Source organism: Lampetra planeri, chromosome 39 (assembly GCF_965212315.1).
Source record: "Lampetra planeri chromosome 39, kcLamPlan1.2.h2, whole genome shotgun sequence".
Classification (NCBI taxonomy): domain Eukaryota; kingdom Metazoa; phylum Chordata; class Hyperoartia; order Petromyzontiformes; family Petromyzontidae; genus Lampetra; species Lampetra planeri.
The window spans coordinates 5,497,728-5,506,993 of record NC_136145.1 but is presented as its reverse complement, the minus strand read 5'-3'; the positions used below and the strand labels follow the sequence as shown (position 1 = coordinate 5,506,993).

The window sequence follows — 9,266 nt, the reverse complement described above, 5'->3', positions numbered from 1 at the left end:
GTTCGATTCCATGCGCTGGTGCGGTATCTGAAACATCAGTGCAGGTTGCGTGTGGTGAGGTAAAGGGTGGGTACTCCCCACCTCTTCCAAGGCATATGGCCAGCGAGGAAGAAAAGGCCAAAATACCCCGTCGAGGGGTGTTCCCTTGAGCTCCCTCCGCAGCGGAGGTTTATCCGGCCTTGGGCCTCCACTAGGTCGACTCAGCCTCAATTGAGTACCTGGTGCGATCTGTAAATATCGCCACTGGGGAGACAAAGGCGGCCGGGCGTGGTGTTGACCACCCACCCCCTCGTGTGCCGTGCCGTGCCGGCCTTTATAGGTGCTCGCTAACAGCACTTGCCCCGACAGTCTGCTCAGGCTAGACGGGGGATCTTTGTCTTGTGAGCCGGTGGGCGTGATGGCTGCCTTGCAAAAAAATAAATAAACCCTGGCTGGTCCTTTTGGTCGCGAAAATAAATGATGGGTCGAGGAAGTCGCCAGAACTTTAGAGACGTAACATTTTAACAACCGCAGTTCCCATTGGCCAGTGTTGTACATTGCAAGCGCTCAGCAGTCTTATCGACGATCGTTTAGGATATATACCGGCGTCGTGAAGTGATTTAAACCGGGTTAAAATGTACCGCAGAACGAAACGTAGCCTCGCCAGGAATGTGTTGGCAGTTTCCTAATTAAAACATTAAAATAGCGACAAAACAACTCAAAGACGGCCATGAACACGCTTCACTCCGCCGCGTAAATCTGCCCAGCAGCTCCCCACGGTTCCGAGTTCAACTCCAGTCCGTGGTTCGTTACGGCCGCCGATCTGCTGCGCGTTTTAACAAAAAAATGTAAACTCGACCAAACACACCCCCCCCCCACGGTTACAAGTCAGCAAATGTAACAGCCTGCGGGCGAGTTCTGTTCGTGGTCAATTCATTCCGTTGCCCCGAAGGCCATAAAACCCAGCTCGATTCGCGGTGTTGACACTTGAAACGGTTGTTCTGGACTGCTTAGGAGCCAAGGAACACATTCGGGGTAATTCCGCTCTCTTTTACTGCCGCTCAACGTTGGCGCCTGTAAATTGTCCTGCTTGCGTTGGGCAGAGGTGGGGGAGGGTGAGGATTCAGCCGCACGTCCCCACCTCCCTCCCTCCCTCTCCTCCTCCCCTCTCTTCCCCCCACCTCCCTCCCCCCCTCTCCTCCTCCCTCCCCTCCCTTCCCCCTACCTCCCTCCCTCCTCCTTCCCTTCCCCCTCTCACTTGCTCACCAATGCCGCACCACGCATCATATGCACGATGCATGCTGAACTTCTTTCGCACCGTACGCACCCCACCGTGCCAATCAGAGGTGGCGGGGAGAAGGACAGCACGCTGAACTCATGACCCCCACACAGGCGTACATGCCCTACCGAGACATTTACCCTATCAGCAGCCATGGTCAATCCACTGCTGGATGAAGGCATGCCACCTCTCGCCATCGTGCCACGTGGTTAACCGCCGAGTGCCCGCAAAAACAAACTGAACGCATAAAAAAACAATTATGAAGAAATGAGTTTCCAATTTAAATTTGAAATTGCACAGCTCCGGTGGCTTCATAACAGTGCTGGGTCGACCCAATACATTGCTCGTCGTATTATTCCTACTTACGAAGCTTGTTTACCCAGTAAACCTTCACTGCCTCCAAAAATACATATTTCTTTTTGTTCCAGGAGGGTCCTGCCAAGTAATTTTTTTGTGTCACGGTCGGCTGCGGCAAATAATAATAATCCAAAATTTGTAATGCGCATTCCATTCTAGGATCCCAATGCTCAATTATTATGACCACGACGCTGGCTCGGAACGGCCCTCCTGCTCGCCTTCAAGCGGCAGTGGTCGCCCGTCGCTCAAGCGTGGTGTCCGACGTTTCGCGCCCGCGTGCTTTCTCGGTGTACTCCGGTCTCCTCTCAAAACCAAGTAACACAACGACGTGAACAAATGTGGAGCCCAAATTCAAGACGCTGCTACTTTCGCGTGTTTCTTAAAGGCCGTGCTGTGAAACTGTCCCAGGTACGTTTCTTTTTTTGTTCGGTCCCGTTGTGCCAGGGTTGTGTTTGGCCGTGATGTCCGATGTTTCGCGCCACATGCCGTGGAAGGCTTTTTCAGGAAAGCTGAGATCAGCCGTTCACTGTCTCCCTCGGTCGCGGATCATTCCCGGCGTTGCCAGCAGCGCGTCATCTCCACGTGGATGCAACCGATGTTGTGGGGCCTGGCGGGATGTGGGTGGGGGGAGGGAGCGAGACGCTCGATACAATGTTTCGCTCCGGATGATCGCTGCAAAGTATGCAAAGTATGATCTGTGTTTTTAGTGCGCTGATCTTAAAGGTGCATTGAAAAATGTTGATACTCCGACTGATGCTCCTACTGTTGTGGAGTGACTCATGCAGCCAGCTATGGCTGCAGAGTTTGGTAGTACATGTTGTTGACGTCGTTTATTGTGAAAATTCGGTCGCATTTCCTATAATCACTATTTCATTGCTTTTATGGCTTTATTTTGGTGATTTTCGAAAAGTTTTTTGGTTTGGCCATGTTTGTTTGTTGTAGTACAGAGTTAATCTAAGTTGTCTTGTGGTTGTTGTTGTTTGACTTGCATCCCACTGGGATATTTGCACAGGGTTGGTGTACGGTGATTTTTTTTTCTGCAACATTTTGCTGTCTTTTCTTGGATTTTCTGTTTGCACTTCGTCACTTTAAGATGTTTTCTTGTTCATGTTTTTGTTTTTTGTTTGTTGCGGTTGCACCCGATTCAAGAGCCGAATGGCTCACAGTGCTATACCTAATAAATTAACTTTGAAATTAACTTTGAGTTCCTGCAATAAGCCACCCGCAGCAACGGCGGAGCGGAACCTCGGGACGACGACGTGCCGAGCATCTCGCGGTACAAACCGGAAGCGCATCATCACAGGAGAGTCATCATTCAGTTCTCTCCCAGCAAACTCATTCCATCGCCCACTCCAACGCCCCGTCATCTTGAGCACAGGCCCCCTGCCCCCTCCCTCCAATGTACACCCAGGAATTTACAAGCAACATCATCTTATGCAGCAGAGCAGAACAGAAGCCCTTTGTTAGCACGTGCTCCGCTGCTGCTACCGCGAGCGGGATTCTCGAGGCGACCGTCGTGAGATTAACTCGCGGGCACACGGTGGTAAAGGTGCAGCCCTGCAATTGCCTGCTCACGCTACTGCCAGCGGAAGGGCCCTCCACTCGTAGAGGAAGCTCTCGGGCCCCGTTGGAGAGGGCTCCTTTGGCCTGCCCGCCCACGGTGGCCAGGTCGTCCTGGAAGACGTTGCAGAGTTCACACTTTAGGGGCCGTCCATAAATGACGTCACGCACCTAGGGGGGGGGGGGGTGTCAGACATTTGTGACGATGTGTGATGAGGGGGGTGAGGTTTGAGAAATGTGACGTCACAGCAAAATGCGCAACTTTAAATAAATATAAACAACACGTTCTACTTAATTAAATAAACTTTAAAATAAATGTTTTTTTCCTACAACATCAGAGTGCAGCGCCACATTAAATACGAACTACAATGACAATAGTTTAAAGCGATTTGAAGTATGTTTAAGTTTTTTTTGGGGGGGGGGCAGAGCTTTGTGACGTCATATTTGAGGGGGGGTCTGACTTTTTGTGACGTCGTGTGACGAGGCGGGGGGGTCAAAAATCGTCCACAATCGCGTGACGTCATTTATGGACGGTCCCTTACCCCACCACGCGCGACGACGGACTAATTTCGGCGGGCAGGGGGGTCGGTGATGATCGAGAAACGTTCACACCGTCGTTTCGGCTGCCGCATCGGGAGATCGGATCGAACCTTCGACCTCTGCTTGATCGCTGCACGGGGCCGCATCCCTGCGGAGTGAGAAATGTCCAAACACTCAGCCATCAACGCAAAAGGTTCATGGGTTCGAATCTGGGTTTCAGCCACTCGTGATTCAATTGCAAAAAAAAACACACACAAGCCGCTTACTACTGCACATGGCGTTAATGCTGCCCCATCATTGTCAATGTGTGGCGGGCTGACGTCCGAGTGTGGTGGTGAGCGTTGTGTGCTGGAGGATCGCTGGCGACGTGGGTGCCTTCGTTATTCGTGGTCACACCGGGGGCGCTCGAGGGTTAGAGCCAATCGAGAGAGACGTTCTCTTTTTACACGCTTTTATTTAACTCACTCTGTCTGTTGTTGTCGTTGTCGTTGTTGTATCCTCAAATCTTGTAACTCAATTTTAAAGTCACGTAGGTAAAATGTTTTAATAAATAAAAAATAGAAACAAAAAATAAATAAAAGTAAATTAAATCACGACGTTTCCATTGCAACACAAGCAATCATCACCAAAGGGATTAGTAGAGCCCATACTCTTAGTTCTTTCGGTAAAGTCACGTAGGTAAAAAATGAAATAAAAATTAATATTTTTATTAATTTTATTAATTTTAGGTAAAAAATGAAATAAAAATTTATATTTTTATTAATTTTTATTTCATTTTTTACCTACGTGACTTTACCGAAAGAACTAAGAGTATGAATCCTTGCAGTCGCGAAAGCTTCAAATCTAGAATTAGTAGAGCCCAGTTGAACTGAGAAGCCTCCTTCCATGAATTCCGTCTACACATCTGGGTGTGTGATGGACAGCTAGGACATCTGGGCGTAGGAGTAGGGGAGGTAGCGTGCATAATTGATCCTATCATAAGCGATGCACCATGGGATCACTGCTCGAATACTTGCCAAGTGCAGCATCCAGTATCCCTCTCTGGATGCTCGGATGAGCCCCAACAAGATTTCAACTGTATCAAAATAGGACATCCAGAAGTTTGAGAGGCTTCTGTTTCCACCTCTGAGAAACTCGCGGTAGACTTCAAACAGTTCCATGATGCGTGTACATGAGCTGTTCTTGAGGACCTCCTTCAAAGCGGCTTGTGAGACTTCTTTCCCAAGGTTGTCAATGGTCCTGAGTGTCTCATCCAGGTGAACCATGTCGTTCATGTCAGTTGCTTCCAACCAGGACAGGAAACCATTCCATGTCAGTCGCACGAAAGCCTCATACAGAAGTTTGTGTAGTCGCACTGCCCTGTTGTACTTACGGCCTTCGATAACACCAGCAATGGAGCCTTCTGCGATCATGCCAGACACAATGCAGAGATCTCGGAGTCCAGCATCTTGGGAACGCTTTCCTCTTATCGCCAGCAGTGTGCAGATGGTGTGGAATACCCCAAGCCTGTCGATCACATCATGGAACTTGTCACAGTGTTTCCACGTGATCTCGACAGCCTTTGCACACAGGGCTCGGTCAAAGACGCAGACAATCTTTGTCAGGCTTAAGTACTGCACGACGCTCAGTGACTGGTTAAGCACCTCGTTGACAGTAGACATTTGTGTGGCTGGAGCATTGATGGTAGGCAGAGAGCCTCCATTGTCGGGTATGACCGTCATCTCACCTCGAGTCAGCATGTAGATGCCTGTCCAGCTGCTGAGTGAATGGTCTTCTTGTTGTGTTATAGTAAACGATTTTAATAATAGATTGTTACCAATGACAAGCGTGAAGTTATTGGTAATAATTATATGCATGTTACGAAAGTTTACAATTTTCGAAGCATAATATAAAAAAATATCAAAATTGACAAACCGAACAACAAACATTATTTTTGCCTGGCCTTTAACTAATACTCTTAACGGGTACTTTAACAATACATAGCATTTAATTTTGATTTAAAGCTTTCGTGACTGCAGGGATTCATCTTCTTAGTTCTTTCGGTAAAGTCACGTAGAAGGGAAGTAATAAAATAATAAAAATAAAAATAAAAGATAATAAAATTATTCTCAGGACGTTTCGGCCACAACGCAAGCAGCCGTCCTCAGGTGAAAACCAGGTCCGTCGAGGCGACAGAGTCTGAATGAAACAGCACACGAGCTTGGAGCATATATATATAAGCTGGGCGCCTTGACAAAGGAATTTGCATATCAAGAGGAATTTAGCATATTTATGGGAAATGCAGGAATGTGATTAGTACTACATATGCATGTGCATTATGCAGGATTAACAGCATCAAAGGGAGCTGCAGTTGCTGCTGCTGCTGCAGTTTCTGCTGCTCTTAAGGCTAATGGTTAGTCCGACTACACAATCCGCATGGCCATCACTCCAACCATCAAGAAGGATCCTGTTGAGGAGCCTTTCAAGACCATCACCTTACCCTACATTGCTGGGGTCACAAAAAAGATCTCCAAAATCCTGATTAAACACAAGATCCAGGTCCGATTCAACACAGCACATAAAATCCGTGATCTGGTCCCGTCTGTAAAAGATGTGGTTCCAGACATACAGTACCCTGGCGTCTACAAACTAAGTTGCCTCTGTGGTAGCAGTTACATTGGAGAAACCAAACGACATGTCTCGGACCGCATCCGTGAACATAAAGCAGACCTGAAACACGGTAGGACAAACACCTCAGCCGTGGCAGATCACTGTTACAATTCAGTGGGCTCACATGACATTGACTTCTCCAAGACAGAGGTTCTCTGCAAGCCATCTGGCTATCATGAGAGATTCGTTCATGAGGTGATCCACATATACAAACACAGAGACAATTTCAACAGAGATGGATTCTGGCTTAGCAATCATTGGAAGGACGTAATAAACCATTTCGGATCTTAACTGATTGTGTTCACGTTTACGGTGAATTTCAGACCGCGTTCCACTCACTGGCATGGTGCAGTGTGCAGAGTAATGTATGGTGTCGTAATTGTATAGTAAATATATAGCAGTGTGATACACATTAGGGTGGGTAGAATAATACATAGTGTTATATTAAAATGGATAAGGCAGCAACTGCAGCAGCAGCAGCAGCAGCAACTGCAGCAGCAACAACTGCAGCAGCAGCAACTGCAGCAGCAGCAACTGCAGCAGCAGCAACTGCAGCAGCAGCAACTGCAGCAGCAGCAACTGCAGCAGCAGCAACTGCAGCAGCAGCAACTGCAGCAGCAGCAACTGCAGCTCCCTTTGATGCTGTTAATCCTGCATAATGCACATGCATATGTAGTACTAATCACATTCCTGCATTTCCCATGAATATGCTAAATTCCTCTTGAAATTCAAATTCCTTTGTCTAGGCGCCCAGCTTATATATATGCTCCAAGCTCGTGTGCTGTTTCATTCAGACTCTGTCGCCTCGACGGACCTGGTTTTCACCTGAGGACGGCTGCTTGCGTTGTGGCCGAAACGTCGTGAGAATAATTTTATTATGTTTTATTTTTATTTTTATTATTTTATTACTTCCCTTCTACGTGACTTTACCGAAAGAACCAAGAAGAAAAATACATAGCATTTTATATATCTTTACTGAACAGAAATAATACAGAACCACCAGTACTTGCCTCACCTTCCAGTCAATGATCATGAGCAAACAAGCTGTGAGAAACAGAAGGAAAACAGAGAGCGCCAATCTATTCCAGACTTCACCAAGTCACTGAAATTGAAGAACAAGCGTGAATAAATGCAAGAATATGTATGAAATACATGCCTTGGGGACAAACATCCATTTTGTAAATTATTTACTGTCTTTATTAACAGCAGAAGTGTTGGAATGTTATATTTGTAACGTCCTGGCAAATAGGCGTGATTGCGATAGGTGCAAAAACAGGTTTCCTGCGAGAAAAATGAAACAGCTGCTCATTTGCAAAGGTTATCACGTATTATTTTACTTGTGTCGGTGTAACAAATAAAGTGGCACCATTGATGTTTTGCCACCTTGGGTGCTACCGATAACTGGTCTGGCCCAATGACTATCATAGGCAGCGTTGTGTTGACAGAATACGACACGTGTTGAGTTTCTATGTTACGCATAAAAAAAATTTGGCCTTCGAATGTGCGGAAATTTCTACGGCAGTCTATTTTTTCAACGATGTTTTAATTTTACCAAGTACATATTTTTTTCATAAGCAGCCTGGCCACAAATGCTAGCTCAACGAAGTGGCTTCACGTGGAAATTGATGTTATCGTTGGAGGGGGATTTTATTTTCGTCCATTGTAAAAAAAATGTATTAAAACACATATGGGGTGGAGTCTTGTTGAATATATAATTATATTCTACTAGACACCTGTGAAAGAGAGCTGCATGGCTCATCAGATTCCTCCAGTATAAATATATATTATGATTCTGATGTCTGAATAAGTTGCGAAGTAGCGTGGTGAAGTATGGTCAAACAACCCTCGCGACTAACGTTGCACGGGGAAGGCTTTGAATTTACCTTCGTAAATTTAACAATTGAACGAGTGATGAATGTGTTCGCTTTGTTAAATTAAATGACTTAAATCTCCTTCCAATAGTCTTGAGCGTCAAATAATGCAGGCACACTTTGTATCGACGATCTATATATGTCGCTGTGACATGTAAAGCATGTGCCCATACTCGCTGTTTCTATCTCGCGACCTCTGTCGCCATGATTGCGCCACTAAGGGGCCGTCCATGAATGACGTCACGCACCTGGGGGGGGGATCAGACATTTGTGACGATGTGTGACGAGGGGGGGGGGGTGAGAAATGTGACGTCACATCAAAATGCGCAACTTTAAATAAATATAGACAACACGTTCTACTTAATTGAATAGACTTTTTAATAAATGTTTCTCCTACAACATCAGTGCACCGCCACATTAAATACACACTACATAACAATAGTTTAAAACGATTTGAAGCGTGTTTTCTTTTTTTGTGGGGGGGGGGGGGGCAGAGCTTTGGGACGTCATATTTGAGGGGGGGTCTGACTTATTGTGACGCCGTGTGACGAAGGGGCGGGGGGGTCAAAAATCGTCCAAAATCGCGTGACGTCATTTATGGACGGCCCCTAAGATCAGTGCTGTTCAACATCGTCGCAGCACGCTCATGGAACCCACAGCCTTCGAGCAGCTCATTGGGCCCTTGCTGCCGGAACAATTGTGCAATCGATCCTTTAAAACAGTGATTCTTAACCTTTACTGCAGCCTTGCACCCCTTCGGGTCTCAATCGTCAAACATGCACAATGCTAACAAATACATCGGTGTTTGATGCAACAAAGTAAGTTCTACTTACGTGTCCGTGCTTAATTTTGTGTTTTCAATGATTTACCTTCTAACAAAAAATAAATTTGGCCGTGACTCCCACTAACAGAAAGGGCATCTCGTAGCCCCAGGGGGTGCGTGATGCACCCAAGGCTAAGAAGCGCCACTGGTTTCAGCTATTGGCTCACGCAACAAGCACTTAGGAGCATTGCCGGAATTTTGTGGTGGG

At 46.6% G+C, this 9,266-nt stretch overlaps 1 long non-coding RNA gene across 1 annotated transcript; it reads right to left on the bottom strand.

Annotated features, from left to right (window-relative positions):
• Nucleotides 1-1,235: 1,235 nt before the first annotated feature.
• Nucleotides 1,236-6,439, bottom strand: LOC144731407 (uncharacterized). Its single transcript, XR_013587951.1, has 3 exons — nucleotides 5,088-6,439; nucleotides 3,718-3,863; nucleotides 1,236-3,346 (listed from the first exon to the last, which is right to left on the bottom strand). It is a non-coding gene; the product is annotated as an uncharacterized LOC144731407 (long non-coding RNA).
• Between the last annotated feature and the right edge of the window lie 2,827 nt (nucleotides 6,440-9,266).